The sequence below is a fragment of the Chiloscyllium plagiosum genome, unplaced genomic scaffold, assembly GCF_037043375.1.
Source record: "Chiloscyllium plagiosum isolate Xiang-an unplaced genomic scaffold, Cpla_swu_hap1 HiC_scaffold_4, whole genome shotgun sequence".
Taxonomy (NCBI): domain Eukaryota; kingdom Metazoa; phylum Chordata; class Chondrichthyes; order Orectolobiformes; family Hemiscylliidae; genus Chiloscyllium; species Chiloscyllium plagiosum.
The window spans coordinates 27,860,619-27,886,186 of NW_028270142.1; the positions used below are offsets into that span (position 1 = coordinate 27,860,619).

General features: G+C 40.8%; 1 long non-coding RNA gene across 2 annotated transcripts; it reads right to left on the reverse strand.

Annotated features, from left to right (window-relative positions):
• Nucleotides 1-3,211: 3,211 nt before the first annotated feature.
• On the reverse strand, nt 3,212-25,535 carry LOC122549515 (uncharacterized). Of its 2 annotated transcripts, none has more exons than XR_015756917.1 (4): nt 25,495-25,535; nt 10,065-10,185; nt 6,796-6,906; nt 3,212-3,515 (listed from the first exon to the last, which is right to left on the reverse strand). It is a non-coding gene; the product is annotated as an uncharacterized LOC122549515 (long non-coding RNA). The 2 variants fall into 2 exon arrangements; XR_015756916.1 differs by lacking the exon at nt 25,495-25,535 and adding an exon at nt 18,340-18,466.
• Nucleotides 25,536-25,568: the final 33 nt, after the last annotated feature.

Sequence of the window (25,568 nt, forward strand, 5' to 3'; positions counted from 1 at the left end):
TAAGCAAACACATCTGCCCAGAAGCTTCACCCTCACCCTCACCTTGGTGGCCCCCAATCCCTAACTGATCAGGAATTCCTGATTAAGAGTATATCCGCAAAATGCAAATGTGACTCTCCTGCTCTTCGGATGCTGCCTGACCAGCTGTGCTTTTCCAGCACCACATTTTTTGAATTCTATTCTGGTTGCAAGGAGAAAGAAACCACCCAATAAGCAGTAAGTTATACAGCATTAATATATAATATTAATATATAATTAAAAGCTTCAAAAGAAGGAAAGAACTACAGCATTGCTATACGATATAGCTTAAAAACTTTAAATAAAAAAAACTTTTTTTAGAAGTAAAAGTCTTTATGGAAAAGCAGTTTCAGCTGTATTGAAATGCTGCAGAATTTAAAACCTTGAAAGTAAGAAAAACAATCAAATCAATAAGATATAGCAGGAGAAATAATATGACCTGCACAATTTATTAGAGGTGTATGAAGTAGATCACAAAATTATCCTTATTGGAGAAAAGAGTTCTTCAGATATAGAACTGCTTTCAATATGTAGTCGTGGAGTCATACAGCATGGAAACACTCTCCAATCTAACCAGGCCATGCACCCATAATCTCAAACTGAACTAATCCCACCTGCCTGGACTTCGCCCATATTCCTCCAAACTTGTTCTTTTCCATGTACTTATCCAAATATCTCAAATGTTGTAACTATACCTGCATTAAGTGTACCTATGTCCTCCACTTTCTCTGGAAGCTCATTCTACATACGAACTGCTCTCTCTATAAAAAAGTTGACCTTTGTGTCCTTTTGTTATCTTTCTCCTCTGACCTTAAAAATATGCCCCCTAATCTTGAAATCCTGCCATTTACCTTATCTATGCCCTAATGATTTTATGACACTCTAAGGTCACCCCTCAACCTCCCACGCTCCAATGAAAGAAATCCCAGCCTATTCAGTCTCTCCTTACAACTCAAACCTTCCATTCCCGACAACATCCTGGTAAATCTCTTTCGAACCCTTTCCAGTTTAACAATATCCTTCCTATAACAGGGCAAGCAGAGCTGGATACAGTACTCCAGAACAGGTCTCACCGTGGGTGGCATGGTGGCACAGTGGTTAGCACTGCTACCTCACAGCACCAGAGACCAGGGTTCAATTCCCCCAGTGTCTGTGCGAGTTTCCTCTGGGTGCTCCGGTTTCCTCCCAAAGTCCAAAAATGTGCAGATTAGTTGAATTGGCCATGCTAAATTGCCTCTAGTGTTAGGTGAAGGGGTCAGGGGGAGTTGCTCTTCGGAGGGTCGGTGTGGACTTGTTGGGCTGAATGGCCTGTTTCCACACTAAGTAATCTAATCATCTTGTATAATGTCAACATAATGTCCCAACTCCTAGCTCAAAGGTCTGAACAATAAGGCAAGCGTGCTGAAGGACTTCTTAACCACCCTATCAATATGTGACACAAACTTCAAAGAATTATACACCTGAACCCCTAGGTCTCTCTGTACTACACACTACACAGGACCCTATCATTAATTGGATAAGTTCTGCCCTGTTTGTTTTACTAAAATGTAATACCTCACATTTATCCAAATTAAACTCCATCTGCCACTCCTCAGCTCATTGACCTAAACGATCAAGATCTCTTTGTAATCTTAGATAACCCTCTTCACTGTCCACTATACCACTAATTTTGGTGTCATCCACAAACCTACTAACCATGCCTTCTATATTCAAAGCTAAATCATTTATATAAATGACAACCATAAGCAGACCCAGCGCCGATCCCTGCGAAACACCAGTGGTCACAGGCCCCCAGGTCGAAAAACAACCCTCTACCATCACTTTGCTGTTAAAGCAAATTTGTATCCAATTGGCAGGCTTACCCTGAATCCCATGTGATCTAACTTTACTAATTATTAAATACTAAGTCATAAACAGAACAGAATAGGATCCACAGCTGATGATAATTAAAGGCACAGATGTTTATGCAGAAGTTCTACAAGTTTTTGACATTGACTGTAATCTGGTGTCAAATGAAATTCTTGAAGGCGTTGGATTCCCAGACAAGTTCAGTATCCAGAGGAATCCATAGATAATTCCATGAATGACCTCTATGGATTAGTGCAAAACTGTGGAGCTTTGAAAGCAGAGATAAGTGACATTTTGGGATTATTGATTAGTGTTCCTCAGATTTATTACAGTCCAAAGAAGATTTGACTTTAGAAAAAGCTACTTAGATTTTGCTGGATGCAGAAACTAGGAAGAGTCACAGACAAATCCTGAGAGAAAGACACCCTTATCACAGGATAGCAACAGAACTTATCCATTTTATACACTTTAAATCTTTCACCTGACAAGCCAATACAAAGAGTAGCCAATTAGCAAATGTTAAGGACAGCATTTTCACAGTCCCGAAAAATGTGAGCCACAGTGAGAAAGTTGGGAAAATCAGGTAATATAGCCAGCAAGGAGCTTCTTAATATTGAAATAAGTCCAATTCCTAACCAAGTGTTGAACGGTCAGGCAAGATTCTCACTGGTGAGTGGGAAAAGTCTATTTGTGTGCATTAGACTTCATCTTGTCTCCTTAATGTAGCATTCCCTATTCTACTACCTGTTAAATAGAAGCTATATGCTGACAGTTACCAATATGAAAGGAAGAACAGAGAGTGCAGCTCACATTTGCTCCTTCCAACCTTCATCGTGCACGCCTAGCACCAACATCTTAGTGTACACTCATGAGCATCATCCATATGCACCTCACGTCCACAGATGCAGTCATCTGACGCATGCCAGCAACTTTGCACCATCATGGCACATCTACAATTTACTTACAATATGCTTCTACACTTAAATGCAACACCATCAAGCACACAGGCAATTATTATTGGAATGCTGCTGCAAGGACACTTTGCACTCAGGAATAAGCACCCAGCTCATAGATTGGACTTACCAGCATCTCAGAATTCTCACTTGCTTTCTTAGAGCTCACTCACCTAGTGCCTATTTGGATGCTGACTGCCTTGACTTGACTTTCCCCCTCAGCCAGAACTAACTTGCACACAGTACCTCTGACTTGACTTGCTTTTTACCACACACACAAATCAGGAAGCTTTTCATGGCGGTCAGTCAATTAAGGACCATACTGTACAGTAATCTCATGTCTACATCAAGTGCTAGGAGTATACATGGCAAACACACTGTATATGGTTCGACCAATTTTTTTTAATGATTCATTCATGGGATGTAAGCATTACCGGTAGGCCAGCATTTATTGCCCATCCCGAGTTGCCCATGATCATGCCTCAAAATCTAAGTGTAGTATTCTCAGTCAAGTCAAGAGTGTCACTCTTCAATAAGGGAGTCCTGGCACAGTATTTCAAGGGATGCTTCTGATACCAGTCCATGGTCAATCGATTGCTCAGGGTCAGTTTCTCCCCTTGTGGGTGGCGAGAGCTGAATGTTCAGTACCCCACCACATACCTTTGCAATTTCTGTCCTATTGTGGGCTGTTCACTCCTGGAATGAAAAGTCAGGATTGAACATTTGGCATAGCTGTTAGTACTAGTGTTAGTACTAGTGGGGGGTGTGGGGAATGGTGGAGTGGGGAGGTAGTGGTGAGGTGTCTCAAGTGGGTGATGAAGTAATGAAGTTATGGATGAAATTTTCAGTGGTTGATTAGCTGAACTGGACTATACTATGGAGGTGGAAATAAGTGGTGTCATTGGTGTGCTGTTAAAAACTCAAGTCCGAATCAAATATGACACCTAGGTTGCAAACAGCAGTATATTGTTATCCTAATTACTTACCAGAGAACAAAATGTAAATACCATCAGCCTAATTCTTGCATATAAATATCACTATTAAAATCAAATATACTGTAAACTTAGTTTGGTAGATATAGGAAATTACAATTTTTCTATACCTTTTGCTTGTCAGCTGTTCTTTGATGCCATCTAGGGGTTGAATATATTGCTGCTATCACAACAAGGCTGTGAGGGCAGATTTTTACAGAATTGGACATACCCTCAATCTTTAAAAGATGTTCTGGGGGAGTGGTTGCGGATGCTAAAGTCCGCATTTCTGACAGATCTCAATTTTGTCTGTATTGAGAAAGGATAGTGGTGTGATTAATACAGCACAGAAACCCAGACTAAGCAAGGCCAATTGAACTTAGCTCTGAGTTCAAACAGACCTCAACATTTCTGTACAAGGATCTTAACCGATAACGTGTAAGCCAAAATATTATGAAGTATACATGCATAGCCTTGAATGGTGATTTAAAGTCTATTAAACTGTCTAAAGTTTTTTTAAAATTTACTGTCTTTTAAAGTGAAAAATAGAGTTGTAACTGTCAGCAAATACTGAAACAAAAATATCTCTGCTGCACTCTTTGATAGTTGGTGTAGCATTTGTTACAGCAGTTTCAATAGAATTTTTTGTTGTAACATCCTAGCAAGCTATTCATTATGAATGTTTGGCTGAGCTACAAAAGCTATCAATCATCTCCAAAATGTCAATTTGATTAACAAGTTAAAAAGTCTGGAAAAGGTTTAGGGGCATGCAGACAAGTTTGTTTATTTTCTCAGAAATTTACCACTTCAGTAGATTTGAAATTTTAATGCTTTTATGTGAATTATTTTTCTCTACTGTTTAGTGAGATCTGTTTTAAATTTTCAGAATTCTCATTTTTACATCTCTACATAACTCCTGAAGTCTGCCAATAGTGGATACTGGGTGAGTTGGCATTGATTTGGCATAACATGCAAGGAGACATGAGGGGTATGTGGAGAGCATGAATTGGTGTTGAGTTGGTATCGGAGTATGAAGGACATTGGTGGGTGAAAGGACCTGGGAGGGTCTAAAATCTTCTAAAACAACCATCACAAAGTCACGAAGAACTGCGGTAAGCCTTCTAACCAACTTGCTTGACATTCAAATGCTCCTGTGTCCTTCTAACATTTGTTTCCAGTTTTGACAGGTCAAACTTCATCCCACAAACTCTCCTCACAGCTTCACTAGCACCACAGACAACCCAACCTCAGAGTGAAAATCTTGTAATTTGCAACACTTTTTCCTGCGTCAGGCTTGATGAGTCAGGGATTTTTCTGACTTAAGGTACACACATCTGTAGCCAAAACCAAATTCTGAGTATAAGATGAAAACTGGAGGTATTTATTTTCTCTTCCAGTTTCTCTCCGTCTCTCTTACCTTAACTTTCTTCTAAAAGCAATGGTTCATGCTAATGTACTGTTATATAAGAACTTTCTCTCTCTTTTAATAAAAAAAACTTTGAGATTAGTGCTAAGAACCATGAACTCACTTTGGAACTTTTCTTCAGAATATAGCAACAGGACTCCACTAAAGCATTTCTAGGCTCACAGCGTTCAGATAAAAATCGACAGAATTTTTAAAATGGGATATAGGCTTTGCTGGAAGGACCAGCATTTATTGCCCATCGTTAATTGCCCCTTGATTTAAGTGGCTTGGCAGGTGCATTTCAGAATGCAGTTAAGAATGAACCACACTGCTGTGGATTGGGAGTCACATACCAGATAAGGTATGTGACTCCCAATCCTTCCCTGTAGGGCATTATTGAACAAGTTAGTTTTTTTTATGACAACGGTCATATGGTACCTATTAAGTTAGTTCTTAACTCCAAATTTTTTTCAGTGAATTCAAATTTCATTATCTGCCATTGCAGAATTCTAACCCATGACACCAGAATGTTAGCCTGGGACAATGGATTACTATTCTAATTACATTACCACTATGTCATCTCTGACTTCCAGTATGTCTGGCAACTAGCAACTAGTCTCAATGATACTAATACTTCTAAAGCTAAATGTCACACACAACAAATACTCTGGAAACCAGTGGAATAATCAGAAACGAAAGGCAAGAATTATGGTGTCCTACATTGGTCCTTCCAACATACTGAAAGCAATGCCAAGTACGTATCAAACAAGATACTCCAAATCTTGTTGTGACATCTGTTGAAAGATTGCCAAGATGCTGACTAAAGAAAGATTTCATATTTCTATACTATATAGTGTTTTTCATAGTCTCAATGTCTCAAAGCACATTACAGTCAATTGCATTACTGTTCTAATATAGAAAACTGTTATTACTATCGCAAGTGTCATGAGATTAATGACTGGATAATCTGGTTATGTGACATTGCTAACAGGAAAAATATTGATTAATATCGTAAGAGAACATCTTATCTATTAAGTGGTGTGAGAGTATAAGGATATTCATTTATATAACAAAGGACTAGTTGAAAGCCCAAGATTCTGATTCTGAAAGCCCAAGCCCAAATAGATTGTTTGCACTTCTTTCAGTATTTATTAGTTGAGTATTTTTAAGGCAAAGGTAGATAGATTATTGATTGGCAAGGAAGTCAAAGGTTGTTGGAAGTAAGTGGAAATATGGAATTGAGACCACAAAGAGATCAGCCATGGTTTTATAGAAAAACAGAGCAGATGCAAGGGATGGAATGTCCTACTCCTGCTCCTAATTTATATGCTCATATCAGTATCTATTGGATTATGGAATTAAATTATTGATGTTGAACTTCTCCAATTACATTAGAATGTATCTATGCTCAAAAGGACTTTGGCTATAATTCACAAAACTGTGGTGAATGATGCTACCCATATTTTTGTTAAATTATTGATAATTGTTGTCCGCATTGTGAGGATTAAAATCCACAATTGTCACTTGCCAGCTAGTGACCATCCGCTTGACAAAAGCTAAGTACTTTAAGGGGGATCAATGAAGACCTAAGGCTACATACCTGTCAGTGGAAATTCTAAGCCCCAGTGATAGACCTTGGAATCAGATACCTCAACCACTGGCTTCATTGTAGTCCAGAGTATTCTTATAAATGACCGTTCAGCTGCACTTTCTGTGAAAATAGATTCAGGCAATCATTCAATCCTACTGTACAGCATTAAATATGCATTGGGAAGAAGCTGTTAACCTGCTCAGTATGTGAGAGAGGTCATCCAGCTTCTCGGACGTGAATGGGAGAAACAGGATTGCACAGTCTTTTCCAGCTAGCCTTGCAACTAATACTCCAATGTCTAGCATAGCCTAAATAAACAAGCAGCAGGAGAATACATGTTTACACACATCCCCTTTTAATCAAGAGGACATAGCAGGTTAACTGGTGGATTTCCGACAGGCATAATCTGCGTTGCTTTTTACCCACCAATCAGGAATGTGGAATGGGCCTGAGACTTTTAATTTTCTCTGCTCCATCAGCAACTTGCGCTGCCTTCTCCAACTACAGTCATTAATTGGTTTTTTCTTTATCCAAATTCTTTCTGCATGTTATTTTACTTCACTTATAGAATCATAAATTCGTTATAGTACTGAATACCATTTGACACATCTAAGAAGCAATTCACATGCTGCCATTTCCCTGTTCTCACCCTACATCCCTCCTCTACCAATATTTAGAAATATTTATGGTACAGAAGGATCTGTACCTGGAGAAAACCAAGCCACCCAGCCTAATTCCATTTGCCAGCACTTGGTCTATATCTGGTAGATTACAGAGGTTCATGTGCATATCCAGACCTTATAAACGAGTTGAGGATCTCTACCTCTACCGCCCTTTCAGGTAATGAGTTCCAGACCCAAACTATCCATGGGATGAAAAGCATTTTCTTCATTTCCCACTAATTCTTCAACAAATCACTTTAAATCTATGCCTGCTAGCCACAGTACATCCTGGCTGTAGTTTTTATCAATGTCAGAGTTTAAACTATCTACTTAAAAATTCCCAGCACATTTGATTGTAGCGCTTAACTATTTCTGCTGCTGGCCATTTGACTACAATACCTTATCAAATCTCTTGGGAGTGGAATGCCCCTTTTAAATAAGATAACAGCTCTTTTGGGACACTAACATCAACTCTGGCCAACTGAACAGCATCCTGGAAAAATTGGCCAACTGAATGGCATGTTGGGAAGGGAACCAAGGTACTAAACCCAGAAGTTCACAGAAATCACTGTCAAATTTGATCAGACCAGATAGATTTCAAGCCATTAGTCTTAACTGACTGTAATGAATAGATGTCAATTAGACAATGCTGTGAGGTTTCAGATGGAACAATAGATCGGAGTTTAGGTGGAACTGTGTTTGAGACAGCCCGGCTTCTCGCCGCGGCTCAATCAAGAGGGAAATTACAATATCCAATACTGCCTTTTGTATTACCTTTTACTGAGACAGAAGATCATTGACATGGATTAATTGAATTAAGTTAATTACATTGCTGTATCAAACTGCTGTAGCCACACAGGAGGAAGCTGCGTGTTGGTTACCATGCCAACATAGTGAACAATGGTAAGCCACTACTTGACCCAGAGAACTGCATTTAAAGGGGTCACTCAAGTCAGAGGGACTGACACCGAGGAGACAATGTCAGCACAAGGAGCAGAAACCTTGGAAACAAGATCAGCCCCAGCCTCAGTTGGGCCAGCAAAAACTGGGGTAGTATGAACTTCTTACCATCTTATCCCTTCCAAAGCATATTTTAAACAGTGTGAGAACACAGTAATTTAAGAACTGAAAGGATATTCAGGAAATTAGAGGGAAAGATGGTTTTCAAAGAATTGCATGTATATATCTGTATTTTAACAAATTTAAACCATGCATGGTAAACTACATCCAATTATTAGTGTAAAATTGTCAAGTAAGCAAGCAAATGAATCAGATACACACAACAATGATGGCTACACTTCAGCACACCTCCATGCTCTTACATTCTATGTTTCAGTTAATAAGGGAAAGAATTCTATATGCTTTGTAATAATTTTTTAAATCCATCTTGTTAACTTGAAGGATTTGTAGACATTCATAGAAACAAAGAAAATAGTAGAAGTAGGCCATTTGGCCCATCAAGCCTGTTCCACCGTTCAATATTATCATGGCTGATCCTCTACCTCAACACCATACTCTTGTTCTCTCCCTATACCCCTTGACACATTTAGCTCTTAGAAATCTACTTATTTCTTAAATATATTCAGTGATTTCACTCCACAGTCTTGTTTGGTAGTGAATTCCACAGGTTCACCACCCTCTGAGTGAAGAAATTTCTCCTCATCTCTGTCCAAAATGTCCTACCATCTATCCTGAGGCCAATTCTCCTTGTTCGGGAATGTATAGACAAGGGAAAATCATCTCTGCATCCAAATTGTCCAACTTTGTCAGACATCTCTACATTTCAATGAGATCCCCTCTCATTCTTCTAATGTCTCGTGAATGCAGGTCCAATTGATCAATCTCTCCTCGTACAACAAACCTATCATCCCAGGAATCAGTCTAGGGAACATCTGTTGCACTCCTTCTATGGCAAATATACATCTTAGGTAAAGAGGCCAAAACTGCACACAATACACCATGTGTGGGCTCACCAAGGCCCTGTACAGAAAGATCTCCCTGCTCCTGTACTCAAACCCTCTTGAAGACCAACATAATATTTACCATTCTGACTGCTTGCTGTAGTAAGCTTGGATTCACTGACTGGTGTACAAGGACAACCAGGTCCCCTTGTACTCCAACATTTCCCAATCACTATTAAAATTGTACTTTAATTTTTTGATTTTTTTCATACCAAATTAGATAAATCACATTTATCCATGTTATGCTGCATTTGTTATGTATTTTCCCATTACTTCTACTTCTCTAAATTGTACTTAAGCATCTTTCTGTTCTCCTCAACACTCAGTCTCCCAACTAGTTTGTGTCATCAACACACTTGGAAATATTATATTGAATTCCCTCATCCATATTGTTAGAACCCTCACTGATTTATGATTTTTTAAAATCAATTTTGGTTTGGAACCATGAACTAGGAACTGAGAGCTAAAGATGACTTTTGGATGGTGTTAACAGCTTGCAATAGCAGACCAAGCAAACTTTTGTTTATCTGTCAGGGCAGGCTGGAAATTAATTGCAGATTGGCTCCTGATCAAAAAGTTCTGCAGACAATCCATCACCAGGAAAAAGCATTATGTTTAAACAGATAGCAGAAGTTGGCTATTACTGAGTCCGTACCTGGGAGTTGGTTCCAGCAAGTCTGCTGAAAATGGCAAATGCTGAATGGTAACTGGGACCTCATGATGGTGATGGTCAGTAGAGAGTAGTGAGAGTTGAATTGAATTTTGGACTGTGTTTTCTGTGAAAAAGGAATCTGGCTGTTAGCACTATAGCATGAAGATTTGAAAGTTCCTTGTCAAACCTCTCTTGAGCAGCTCTTGGTAGTTTACAGAATCTGCTCCCAGGAGGACCAGTTCCAAAAACTTACAACCCAGATGGCCTCCTTCTTCAAGGACCACAATTTCCCCCCCGACGTGTTCGACGATGCCCTCCACCGCATCTCTTCCACTTCCCGCTCCTCCGCCCTTGAGCCCCGCCCCTCCAACCGCCACCAGGACAGAACCCCACTGGTCCTCACCTACCACCCCACCAATCTCCATGTACAGCGCATCATCTGCCGTCATTTCCGCCACCTCCAAACGGACCCCACCACCAAGGATATATTTCCCTCCCCTTCCCTATCAGCATTCCGTAAAGACCACTCCCTCCGTGACTCCCTCGTCAGATCCACACCCCCCACCAACCCAACCTCCACTCCCGGCACCTTCCCCTGCAACCGCAGGAGGTGCAAGACTTGCGCCCACACCTCCCCCCTCACCTCCCTCCAAGGCCCCAAAGAAAACTTCCATATCCGCCACAGATTCACCTGCACCTCCATACACATCATCTATTGCATCCTCTGCACCCAATGTGGCCTCCTCTATATTGGGGAGACAGGCCGGCTACTTGCGGAGCGTTTCAGAGAACACCTCTGAGACACCCGGATCAACCAACCCAACCACCCTGTAGCTCAACACTTCAACTCCCCCACCCACTCCACCAAGGATATGCAGGTCCTTGGACTCCTCCATCGCCAGACCACAACAACATGACGGTTGGAGGAAGAGCGCCTCATCTTCCGCCTAGGAACCCTCCAACCACAAGGGATGAACTCGGATTTCACCAGTTTCCTCATTTCCCCTCACCCCACCTTGTCTTAGTCAAATCCATCGAACTCCGCACCGCCTTCCTAACCTGCAATCTTCTTCCTGACCTCTCCGCCCCCACCCCAGTCTGACCTATCACCCTCACCTTGACCTCTTTCCATCTATCGCATTTCCGACACCCCTCCCCCAAGTCCCCCCTCCCTACCTTTTATCTTAGCCTGCTGGACAAACTTTCCTCATTCCTGAAGAAGGGCTTATGCCCGAAACGTCGATTCTCCTGTTCCCTGGATGCTGCCTGACCTGCTGCGCTTTTCCAGCAACACATTTTCAGCTCTGATCTCCAGCATCTGCAGACCTCACTTTCTCCTCAAAAGTTTACAGAATAGAACCCTGTTATAAGTATTACTGCCTTTATGAGTAAAATGTAAACATGACCCTGATCAAAATCTTGAGAAAATCAATCAAGAAACCATCATCTATCCAGTGGTTTTATGAAAAACCATTTAAATAATCTGCTCAGTTTTTAACATTTTCTTTAATTTATCCCTTAACTGTATTTGTCTGTTACTTGCATGAAAACTAAGACTGTTGGGTTTAAAGCATAGACCAATTAGATTATTTTATTTTTTAATGCTTGCTCTGTTAAAAGTTACAACGTCATTAAAAAAGTGCTAAGTCTTTTGGTTAAGATTCAAAACAGTGTCTGGAATTGATTATTCAAAAAGGTCCAACAAGTCCACACCGACCCGCCGAAGTGCAACCCACCCATACCCCTACATTTACCCCTTACCTAACACTACGGGCAATTTAGCATGGCCAATTCACCTGACCTGCACATCTTTGGACTGTGGGAGGAAACCGGAGCACCCGGAGGAAACCCACGCAGACACTGGGAGAACGTGCAAACTCCACACAGTCGCCTGAGGCGGGAATTGAACCCGGGTCTCTGGCGCTGTGAGGCAGCAGTGCTAACCACTGTGCCACCGTGCCGCCCATAAATATAGAGTTAGAAAGGCTAAGTTGGTTCGGCTGTCTGCCTACCCAAAATAACAATATATATTGTGGATATCTGAGGATGAAGCACAGATCTGTGCAGTGCCTCACATGTAGAAGCCTCCCACTCTGAAAACAAACCATTTATTCCAATTTTCTATTGCCTCATTGCTAAACAATTCTTAATCTGTGCCAGTATATGGGTTGATGAGCTGTAATTATTCAGTCTATCCTTCACTCCATTTTTAAACAAAAGCAAAATATTAGTCATCCTTCAATCCTCTGCCATCTCGTGAAAATCAACATCCACTATTTCCTCTCCACTTTAATAGTCTGGCCTTGCTGTTTATTCACATTCAAGGATAACCCCCTACTACAAAGTTAAAAAAATCACAACACCAAGTTATTGTCCAACATGTTTAATTGGAAGCACTAGTTTTTGGAGTGTCACTCCTTCTTCAGATGGTTGTGGAGCAGGACCACAAGACACAGTATTTATATAAAGAGATTACAGTATAATGCAAGTAAAATAATATATTTAACAAACCTAGATTGTTGTTAAGTCTTTCAGCTTTGAGTGGCTTACAAGTTTTAGTTCATTCATCTGTAAATCCCAGAACTCCTTTTAAGTCACATTCTCAAGATAACTTGAGGTTTTTTATCTAAAAAAAAGTGACATCTCAACTGAGGCAATGCATTAAAGGTGTGAGGCCAGAGTCTGTCTGCATCCCAATGCTGAGTCAGACCAGTTTTATTTTCTAAATGGAATTTAGAAAATATTATATGCATTGACTGTCTGCATTGACTGTTTACAGGTTATGCATTTTAGAGCAAAATAGAATGTATCTGCAAATATAATTCTGCAAATACAAATTCACCCCATAGACTTATATGTGTGCGTGTGCGTGTGCAGGGCAGAGAGTGTGAGAGACAGAGTGAGTGTGCATGTGTGAGAGCATGTGAGAGTGTGTTTGCATTTGTGCAAGCATGATAAAGTGTGTGTGAGTGTGATGGGGTGTCAGCGTGTAAGGGGGTGCATGCGTGGATGTGAGTGTGAGGTGCCGTGTGTATGAGAGAGGGTCTGCGTGAGTATGTAAGAGTGTGTGTGTGTGAGAGAGAGAGTGTATAGTGTAGTGGGTTCACCTGTAGTGTGACATGAACCCAAGATCCTGGTTGAGGCCATCCTCATGGGTTCTGAACTTGGCTATCAGGTTCCGCTCAGCCACTTTGCGTTGTTACCTGTCCTGAAGTCCACCTTGGAGGATGGGCACCCAAAGATCCGAGCCGACTGTCTCTGACTGCTGAAGTATTCCCTGACTGGGAGGGAACACCCTTCTCTGGTGATTGTTGGGTGGTGTCCATTCACCCATTGTCATAGCTTGTTTTCGCTAATGTACCATGCCTTGAGTCAACCTTGCCTGCAGCGCATCAGATAGACAACGTTGGCAGAGTCACTTGAGTACCTGCCACATACATGGTGGGTGGTGTCCCCATGTGTAATGGTGGTATCTGTGTCAACACTCTGACAAGTCTTGCAGTGATTGCTATGACACGGTTGTACAGTATTGTGGTTGATGTTGTCCTGAAGACTGGGCAGTTTGTTGTGAACAATGATCTGTTTAAGGTTTGAGTTGTCTAAATGTGTGAAGTGATGCTTAGGGAAGGTCTCGGCAAGGTGCTCATCTTCATCGATAATGTGTTGGAACTGGCTATCGATGAGTTGAGCATCGTACCTTGTTCTTATGAGGGCATCCTTGAGCACCTTCATGTGTCTGTCATGTTCCTCCTCATCTGAACAGATCCTGTATATGCGTAGGGCTTGACCATATGGGATGGCTGTTTTAATATGTTTCGGGTGGAAGCTAGAGAATTGTAAGGTTATCCATGGGTTTGCAGTAGAGTGAGGTGCTGAGGTACCCATGCATGTGTCCAAGAATGAGACAGATACTAAAAAGAGTAGTCCATGTTAAGTCTGATGGTGGGATGAAATGCATTGATATCACTGTTGTTTCAGTGACTCCTCGCCATGGGTCTAGAGAAAGAAAATGTCATCAGTGTATCTGGTGTATATGTTGGTTTGAGGTGCTATGCAGCAAAGAAGTCTTGTTTGAATCTGTGCATGAAAATGTTGGCAGATTGGGATGCAAATTTAGTCCCCACGTCTGGATGAAGAACTGGTTGTCAAAGGTGAAACGTTGTAGTCGAGGATGAAGTAGATGAGTTGTAGGATGGTGCTTGGACATTGGCAGTTGTTGGTATTGAGTACTGAGGCTGTTGCCATGATACTGTCATCATGGAGGATGCTGATGTAGAGTGCTGAAACGTTCATTTATGATGAGGAATGTTCCCAGTTTGACTGGTCCGTGGGTGCTTAATACATTCCTTTTTCCCTACATTTATGACATCCAACATAAATCACATTCCTTCTCAACTATAATCCCTGCATTAACACTCTTTTGAATAAAGAAACAGAGGCACAATCAATCGAGCCTGCCCCAACATTCAGTTAGATCAAGCTGATCTTTTACCTCAATGCCTTTTTCTCACACTTCTGGTCTTGAACCTGCTCAATTATCGAGTTCCACACCTGCCTGGGATGGAGAATTCCAAGGGTTCACCAAAGACAGTGAGTGAAAAAATGCCTCCTAAATTCCATCTTAAACTGGTCTATCCCTGATCCTGAGATTACATTCTCTGATTTTAGACTCACGAGCCAGGGGAAAAATCCTATCTACATCTACACTTCCACATCTTGCAACAATGCTATAAGTTAAGATGAGATCACCACTCATTCTTTGAAATTCTGGGAACACAGACCGAATTTTCTCAATCCTGCCCTCGCAGGAATTAATCTGGTGAACCTCCATTGAACTCCTTCTGTGTGGAGTGCCCTTCTTTCAGTAATGATAAGAAATCTATATATCATACGCCAAATACAAAATCATGAAGATGCTATACAACTGTGGCATAATATATTAATTTCTGCATTCAAACCCCGTTAAAATAAATGGCAAAATTTCCTTTGTCTTCTTAATTGTTTGTTGCACTTGTATGTCAGCTTCTAGGACAGCAGGCCGGGTAGATGGATTCTATAGATGGGAAGTTGACCTTTATGATTGTCTGGGCTGAGTACACCACTCTCGGTAACCATCTCCAATCTTAAATGGTACAGTTGCCATACCAGGTAGTGATACATCTAGACACAATGCTCTTGATGGTGCACCTATAACTCATAAAATTCCCAAAAAGTTAACAAAATATTTTGCCTTCCTGTTTCATTCGCTACCAAACTGAATATCTTCATATTTAGGGTGTAGGTTTGCTCGCTGAGCTGTAGGTTTGATAGCCAGACATTTCATTACCTGGCTAGGTAACATCATCAGTGGCGACCTCCAAGTGAAGCGAAGCTGTTGTTGTCTCCTGCTTTCTATTTATATGTTTGTCCTGCATGGGGTTCCTGGGGTTTGTGGTGATGTCATTTCCTGTTCGTTTTCTGAGGGTGTGATAGATCTAGATACCATCCATGTGTTTATGGCACTCCAACCACAACGCCATAAACAAACAGATCTACCATCTATCAACGCCTCAGAAAACGAACAGGAAATGACAGCACCACAAATCCCAGGATCCCCATCCAGGACAAACATGTTGTCTCCTGCTTTCTATTTATAGGTTTGTCCTGGATGGGGTTCCTGGGGTTTGTGATGTCATTTCCTGTTCATTTTCTGAGGGGTTGGAGTGCCAGGCCTCTAGGAATTCTCTGGCATGTCATTGCTTAGCCTGTCCCAGGATGGATGTGTTGGCCCAGTCGAAATGGTGGTTTTTTTCCGTGTGTAGGGCTACGAGGGAGAGAAGGTTGTGTCTTTTTGTAGCTAGCTGGTGTTCGTGTATCCTGGTGGCTAACTTTCTTCCTGTTTGTCCTACGTAGTGTTTGTGGCAGTCCTTGCATGGAATTTTGTAGACGATGATGGCTCACCTCCATCAACATCGACCTGGCAAAGGAAACACTTATCACAGTTTTAGAACAGACCATCACACACACACCAAACCACCATCAACCACATTACCAACGAAAACATCACAAAGCTAGTGGACCTGTGCCTCACCACTCACTTCACCTTCAACAACATAATCTACAAACAAACCAACAGCACACCCATGGGATCTCCGCTATCAGGATTCATAACAGAAGCGGTAATGCAAAGAGTAGAACAAACAGCCCTACCAACCATCAAACCAAAAATCTGGGTCCACTACATAGATGACACCTTTGTCATCACAAAACGAAACAAGATAGAAGAGACATTTAACATCACCAACAATACCCTCACAGGCATAAAGCACCAAGGAGGAAGAAACCAACAACAAACTCGCATTCCTGGACATCACAGTCGAAAGAACGGACAATGGAGAACTACAAACCTGCGTATATAGAAAACTGACAAACACTGACCCAAATACTTAACTACATCCCAACACACACAAACGAAGCTGTATCAGAACACTATTCCAATGAGGCACCTCACACTGCAGCACAGACAAACTTTGGAAAACAGAGGAGAACCATCTACACAACGTATTCAAGAAGAACGGATACTCAAAAAATACAGTCCGCAGATTCCTCAAGAACAAACCACCGACAAGGAGACCAAACACAGCCAGAAACCGTACCCACCTTATCATACATCAAAGAAGTTTCAGAAATGACAGCCAGACTACTAAGACCCCTCGGAATCCTAGTAGCACAAACCCACCAACACTCTCAAACAAAGCTAACAAACTTAAAAGATCCAGTACAATCCATGGACAAAACCAATGTCGTCTACAAAGTTCCATGCAAGAACTGCCACAAACACTACATAGGACAAACAGGAAGAAAGTTAGCCACCAGGATACACGAACACCAGCTAGCCACAAAAAGACACGACCCTCTCTCCCTCATAGCCCTACACACTAGAATAGACTAAACAAAGACATGCTAGAGAATTCCTAGAGGCCTGGCACTCCAACCACAACGCCATAGACAAGCACATAGATCGAGATCCCATCTATCAACCCCTCAGAAAACAAACAGGAAATGACATCACCACAAACCCCAGGAACCCCATCCAGGACAAACATATAAATAGAAAGCAGGAGACAACAGCTTCGCTTCACTTGGAGGGCGCCACTGATGATGTTACCTAGCCAGGTAATGAAACGTCTGGATATCAAACCTACTCAGCGAGCAAACCTGCACCCTAAACCTCAACCTGAGCTACAAACCTTCACAAACTTTGCAACATCATATTTGTTCTTGTTATATTTAATCTACCATGTTCGGCCTAACAGAAGTTAGTCCCTCCAATGCTAGGCACTCTGAACAAAAAAAAAGAATTACAAATGCTGGAAATCAGAAACAAAAACAGAAATTGCTGGAAAAAACTCAGCAGGTTTGGCAGCATCTGTGGAGAGTAAACAGAGTTAACGTTTTGGTCCAGCGATCCTGCTTCAGGAAGTTCTTCTGAATTGTTTCCAATCTTCAGATGCACCATTACTTCTGGCATTTTTATAAGTGATTTAATTTGATTTTAAACAAATTAACTTATTTTGCTAATTATAATCAATTCATATTTGATGATTATGCCTCAAAAAGAAAATGTATATACTTGCTGTAAACCTGGTATATTTTAAAATACTATACTATCAACCATTAAAGCTGTCAATGTATTTTCCAAATCCATCATAGCCATCTTGTCCTTCATACACTCAGATTCCCTTGATCAGATTTACAACTTGAATTTTAGAATGAATTATGTTGCATTCAAACAGTGTCAAATTCTGGCATTTTTGTGGTCATGATTTATAAATACAGGAACAAGACCACTTGGCCCTTCAAGCCTGCTCCACCATTCAATAATGTCATGGTTGATCTGATTTTAACTTCAACTCTACACATCTGCATAACCCCAGTAATCATCTTAAGAAGGCAGAAGTTGAAAAATATATCAGCCCTGATCGAGTAGTGGATCAGCCTCAATGGGTCAAATGGCCTAACTGTGCTCCTATATCTTATGGTCTTATCTCCTTCATAATCAAGAATCTATCTACCTCCATCTCTAAATATTTCGACATTGTGCATCCACTGTCTTTTTGAGGAAGGAAATTACAATGCCGCACAACCCTCAACAAGAAAACATGTTTCTTCATTTCTGTTTTAAATGGGTGCCCCCTTATCTTTAAACTATGATCCCTAGGTCTAGATTCTCCCACAAGAGGAAATACCCCTTCAACATTCACCAAGTCAAGCCCCTTAGGTTTCAATTAAGTCATACCTGATTTTTCCGAAACCAGAAGATACAGGCCGAGCCTGTCTAGCCTTTCTCCATAAAGCAATCTGGTCATTCCAGGTATTAGCCTGGAAAACCTTCTCTGAACTTCTTCTGTAAGTATAGTAACCAATACAGTACACAGTACTCCAGATGCAGGCTCACCAATGTCCTGTGTAATTGAAACATGAATTCGCTACTGTTGCATTCCAATTCCCCTCTCAATAAATCCTAACATTCTATTAGCTTTCCTGATTACTTGCTGCGCCTGCATACCAAACTTTGGTGATTCATGCACTAGGACACCCAGATCTCTCTATAACTTAGAGCTTTACAACCTCTTACCATTTAGATATTATATTTCTTTTTTATTGTTTGAACCAAAATGGACATTTTCACACTCTTACATTATACTGTGTTTTCTAGACATTTGTCCACTCTTTTATCTACAAGATTTTGAGGACTGCTTTTAACCTCTTCACAACTTACTTTCCTTCCTACCTTTGTGTTATCAGCAAATTTAGCTATCACAGCTTTGGTCCTTTCATCCAAATCATTTATATAAATTGAAAAGACTTGAGGCCCCAGCTCTATCGCACACTACTTGTGACATCTACCAGGCTGAAAAAGACCCAATTATTATAACTCTTTGCTTCCTGTTAAAAAGCCAATCTTCAATCCAAGCCAATATATTACCTACTACATCCTGAGCTTTTATTTTCCCCAATAACCTTTGATGTGGTACCTTAACAATTGTCTTCTGGAAAGCCAAGTACAATGCATCCACTGGTTCTCCTTTATCCATAACACAAGGTAGTCCTTCAAAGAACTTGTGTTCTGGATACTATTATGGGGGGGGGGGGGGGGGATGGCCTCTCAGGGGAATGTTGGAACAGCAGTCAGATCAGTGGGCACAACCACCAGGGAGAGCAGGGAGGATTGAAATGTAGTCAAGCTACCATGACAGAGAACTCTATAGTCAGGGGCATAGATAGACATTTCTGTGGCTGCAAGTAAGACTCCAGGATGGTGTGCTGCCTCCCTAGTGCCAGGGTCAAGGATTTGTCTGAGTGAGCATAGAATACTTTGATAGAGGAGGGTGAGCAGCCAGAGGTTGTGGTCCATATTGGTACTATTGGCAAAAAAGAGAGATGAGGTCCTACAAAGGGAATTTCAGGAGTTAGGTAGAAAGGTAAAAAGCAGGATGTCTAGGGTTATAATCTTGGGATTACTTCCTTTGCTATGCTCTGTTCAGGCCAGAATAGGAAGATAATGCAGATGAATATGTGGCCAAGGAGCTGGAGTAGGATAGATGGCTTCAGATATTTTGATCATTGGGATCTCTTCCAGGCAGGTAGGAAATGTACAAGGAGGACAGGAAGCGCCCAAACTTAATGAACACAGAAGGATTGGCAGTCTGAAGTGTATTTATTTTAATGTAAGGAGTACAACAGGTAAGGCAGATGAACTTAGTCCCTTGTACTAATCCAGGCTCTATGATGTGGTAGCCATTACAGAAACTTGGTTGAGATAAAAATGGCAGCTCAATAGTTCAGGGTTTCCAAGTTTTATGTGAGATAGAGGGGCAAGCAAAAAGTGTCTGGGAGTTGCATTACTGATGAAAGAGAATGTCACAGTTGTACTAACAGACGACATGTTGGAGGCTCATCCAGGTAGGCAATGCGGGTAGAAAGTATGAATGAAAAAGGTGCAATCACTATGACGGAGTTATATTATAGGCCACCCAATAGCCAGCAGGATGTAGAGGAACAGATATGTAAGCAGATCATGGAAAGATATAACAATGAGGTTGTGGTAGTGGGTGATTTAAACTTCCCCAATATTGACTGAGATTCCCTTCATGCCAGGGGTTTGGATGGCTCAGAATTTGTTAGGTGAATCCAGGATGGTTTCTTGAAATTATGTAGACATATTATATATGGATATGATGCAGGGCTTTTGCCCAAAACATCAATTTTCCTGCTCTTCAGATGCTACCTGACATGCTGGGTTTTTCCAGCACCACACTCAACTCTAATCTCCAATATCTGCAATCCTCACTTTCACCTAAAATGTAGATAGTCCAATTAGGGAAGGGGCTGGACAGTGTTGGGGAATGAACCTGGCCAGGTGACTGAAGTTTCTGTTGGGGAGCATTTTGGGAACAGTGATCATAATTCCGCAAGTTTTAAGATAGTTATGGATAAAGATAAGACTAGTCCTTGGGAATGTGTTAATTGGAGGAAGGTTAATTAAAACAATATTAGGTAGGAATTGGAAAATTTAGACTGACGGGTGGCTGTTTGAGTATAAATCCACATCTCAAATGTGAAACTTTTAAAGACCAGTTGACAGAATTCAGGACCAGCATGTTTTATTGACTATGAAACATAAGAATGGTAACATTCTGGAATCTTGGATGACAAGGGATATTGAAAGTTTAGTGAAAAATGAAAAGGAAGCACATGTAAGGATTAGGAAACTGAAATCAAACAAGGCCCTTCAGGATTATAAAGGAAGCAGAAAAAATTAACTTAAACAAGAAATTTAAGAGGATGAGAAGCTGCCATGAAATGTCCTTGGCAAATAGGATTAAGAAGAATTCCAAAACATTTTATACATATGTTAGTTGTAAAAGGGTAACTAGGGAAAGGACAGGTCCACTCAAAACAAGGAAGGGAATTTATGTGTGCAGTCAGAGTAAATGGGGAGGTCCTTAATGAGGACTTTGCATCAGTATTCACCAAAAAGACAGACATGGATGATGGTAAGCTTAGGGAGGGGTTCATTAATATTGACATTCCCTCGAATATCAATGAGGTGGAGGTCGAGGTGTCTTGAAACAGATTAAAGTAGTTAAGTCTCCAGAGCCTGATGGGATCTATCCAAGGATACTGCAGGAGGCAAGGGAAGCGATTGCTAGGACCTTGATACAGATCTTTGTTTCCTCTTTAGCCACAGGTGAGGTCCCAGAAGACTGGAGAATAACCAAAATTGTTCCTTTGTTTAAGGACAACAGGGATAATCCAGGAAATTATAGGCATCATTAGAAAGTTCAAAGTTTGTGAGAAGATTTGTAGCTCGGGTGCTCATTGTTGTGGTTCTGTTCGCCGAGCTGGGAATTTGTGTTGCAGATGTTTCGTCCCCTGTCTAGGTGACATCCTCAGTGCCTGGGAGCCTCCTGTGAAGCGCTTCACAGAGGCTCATTAGAAAGGAAAACACTGGAGAAGATTCTTAAGAACAGGATTTACTTCCATTTGAAAAAATGGACATATTAGGGATAGTCAGCATGGCTTTATGTGGGGGAGATTTGTCTCACAAACTTGATTGAGTTTTTTAAGGCGAGGTGGCAAGTTGGATACCAATTGACTTGGTCATGAAAGACAGAGGGTAGTGGTGGAGAGGTGCTTTTCTGACTAGAAATCTGCGACCAGTGGTGTTCACAAGGATCAATGCTGGGATCTCAGTTGTTCGTGATATATATAAATGATTTAAATGAAAATATAAGTGGTCTAATTAGTAAGTTTGCATATGACATGAAAATTAGTGAGAAAGATTATCAAAGGATGCAGTCTAATATTGATCATTTGGAAAGTTAGATGAAGAAATGGAATATGGAGGTTCAGCTGGATGGTGTGAGGTGATGCCTTTTGGAAGGTCAAATACAAGAGGACAGTATACAGTAAACAGCATGATCCTTTGGAGCATTGATACATATGGAGATCTTGGGGTGAAAAAAAGAGGGCAACACAACTGTATATGGTGGTAAAGAAGGGTACAGCATGCTTGGCTTCATCAGTCAAGGGATTAAGTATAAAAGCTAGTAAGTCATGTTGTAGCTATATAAGACTTTAGTCAAGCCACATTGACGTCTTGTGCAGTTCTGGTCACCACACTTTATGAAAGATGTGAAAACTTTGGAGTGGATGCAAGTTTGCCAGGATGTTGCCTGGATTGGAGTGCATTAGCTATAAGAGTAGAACAAATTTGGATTGTTTTTGCTTGAATGTCAAAGAGCGTCAGAGGTTAAGGGGCGATTTGATAGAAGTATATAAAATTATGAGAGGAAGGGATAGGGAGGACAGTTAGAGTCTTTTTCCCAGGGTGGAAATGTCAAAGTCAGAGGGCCTAGGGTTAAGGTGTGTGGAGAGAAGTTTAAAGATGTGCAAGGCAAGTGTTTTTTTTAAAAAAAAACAGGAGGTAGTAGGTGCCTGGAATGCACTGCCAGAGAAAGTGATAGATGTGTTAGCCAAGTTTAAGAGACATTTGAATAGAGCGCTATGGACCACATGTAGGCAGATGGAATTAGTTTAGAATGGCATCATGGTTGGAACATTCATGGTGGGCTGAATGGCCTGTTCCTGTGTATATTCTATTACTTCAATAAATTAGCTAAACATGATTTCCCTTTTACAAAGCCGTACTGTCTTTGCCTGATTATCTTGAGCTTTGATATGGACACTTTGGAGAGGATAGAAAATGGTTTACTGAGATGCTGCCTGTTTTGGAGAGTATTGGCTATGAGGAAAGAATGGGTAAATGTGGTTTGTTTTTGCTTGAATGTCGAAGGATAAGGGGCAACCTGATAGAAGTTTACAAAATTATGACACGCATGGATAGTTAGAATGTTTTTCCCAGGGTAGAAATGTCAAATACTGGGGGACAAAGGTTTAAGGTAAAAGGGAGTAAATTTATGGGAGATGTAAGTGGCAAGTTTTTCAAAGAGTGGTAAGTGCCTGAATGCACTGCCAGAGAAAGTAGTGGAGCAGATGCAATAGCAACATTTAAGAGGTAATATGACAGATATATGAATAGGTAGGGAATAGAGGGATACAGACTGAGTAGAGATAAAATTAGATTAGATTAGATTACATTAGTGTGGAAACAGGCCCTTCGGCCCAACAAGTCCACACCGACCTGCCGAAGCGTAACCCACCCATACCCCTACATTTACCCCTTACCTAACAGTACGGGAAATTTAGCATGGCCAATTCACCTGACCTGCACATCTTTGTGACTGTGGGAGGACACCGGAGGAAACCCACGCAGACACGGGGAAAACGTGCAAACTCCACACAGTCAGTCGCCTGAGGCGGGAATTGAACCCGGGTGTCTGGTGCTGTAAGGCAGCAGTGCTAACCACTGTGCCACCGTGCCGCCCTCAGAATGTTTCTAGTTTAGAAAGGCATCGTGTATCAGCGTGGTATCAGTGGGCCGAAGAGCCTGTTCCTGTGCTGTACTGTTTTTTTTAAAATTGATTCTAGTGTCCTGTTATAACCTCCTTAATAATAGTTTCTAACATTTTCCTATGACAGATATTGAGCTAACTAGCCTCTGATTTCCTGCTTTTACCTCCGTCCCTTTTTGAAGAAAGGAATTACATCAGCCATTTTCCAATAAAAAGAAGCTTTCCCTGAATCTAATGAGTTTGGAAAATTAAAATCAATGCAAAAAACTATCGCACACTACTTTTTTTTAAGACCATAGGTCAAAATCTATCAGCACCTCAGAATTTGCCAACTTGCATTTTCAACAATTTACTCGGTACTACTTCACTGACCATTGTAATTTTCTTGAGTTTCCCTTCCTTTCGATAGCTGACTTCCAGCTTCTTCCTGGATGCTGCTTGTTTGCTGTCTAGCGTTCTATTTATTCTCTATTACTAATTTTCCCCAACTCATTTTCTGCAGAAATAACACTTGCTTTGTTAACTCTTATTTTTAGATAGCTCAAGAAACTTTTCCTCTTTTTTTTGGTTAACTTTCTCTCATACTCTGATTTTTTCCCCTCCTTATTAACCTTTTAGTAACTGTTTTTATTATACTCTGTCCAATTTTCTGACCTGTCAAAATATCTTTGCACAATTCAACAGGTTTGAATTTAATACTACCCTTTGACTTTTTTTTTCCAGTTAATCATAGATGTGAATATCCATCCCTCAGAATTTTTCTTATTTCCCAAAACCTCTCTTACAACAAAGTTATTAATTTGCCCTTTCTCATTATACTACACTAATTCCAAAAATCCACAATCCCTACTTGGCTCAATATACAGTTCCATAAACTATCTTGTACAGAGCCCAAGAATTCATCCTCCGCAGCATTAGACTGACTTGGTTAACCTTGTCTATATGTAATTTGAAGTTGCCCATTATTATAATATTATCCATATAATACATGCACCTCTTATTTCCTGTCAATAAGATGCCTAACACTAACATTATGGCTAATAATGTAACATGCCCGGCATTAATGCTATAGATTTGTAGTCTATAAACAATTCTAATTAATGTTTGCTGCCTTTTTACTGTTTCTTAGCTTCAATCAAACTGATTCTACTTCTTGGTCCTTCGATCAAAGATCCTTCCTTATTAATACACTGATCTTGCTCCTTTTTAAGAGTATCTACAATGTCGCTGCAAATGGTGACTTGTAAACTTTTCATTGTACTTATTTGAGTATGTGACAATAAAGCTAATTGTAAAGTGAGTACTGCCCGACTTCCTTATCGAATATTCCTCCTATGTGTAGCATATCCTTGTAAATCTAGTTGCCAATCTCAGGAGCACTGTAACTGTATCACATTCATATCAATTATTTCTATTTACCTCAAATTATGCATTCAAATCATTGACATTTTGTGAATGCTATCTACATTCAGCTAGACTGCCTTTATTTCTGTCTTTTAAGACATTTTTCTCTATTTATTTTATGCTTGCCATTGTTTTGGTAGTCTTCCATTTTCAGAGGACAGTGGTCTGGATTTGCACATAACCGGGCCACGTAAGGATAACATTGTCATCCAGATAGTGTTTCACAGGCACACCGTAGGCCAAACTGTTAACTGCAGATTTTATTAACCAAATGGAAATTCCACCCACTGCCATGGTGGATACGAATCCTTCCCTCCAAGAACATTAACCTGAAACCAAAACAGAAACTGCTGGAGAAACCTGGCAGCTCCTGAGGATAGAAATCAAGAGTTAACGTTTCAGTTTGAGTGACCCTTCTTAAAGACACTACAGCACTCTCTGAATTTACTTATTCTCTTACTTTAAAGTATAGTTAAAAACATATTTTTTGATAAATCCGAAGTAGCCCTTTAAGCTAAGAACCTAAGTTTCTACAGAACTTCCGCAACGTCAAAGAATTATAGACACACCGGAACCTGGGCCTCAGTCTCCGCACAGTCGGGACCCCCCGCGGGCTGAGCGCAGTGCGCAGGCGCGGCTCCCG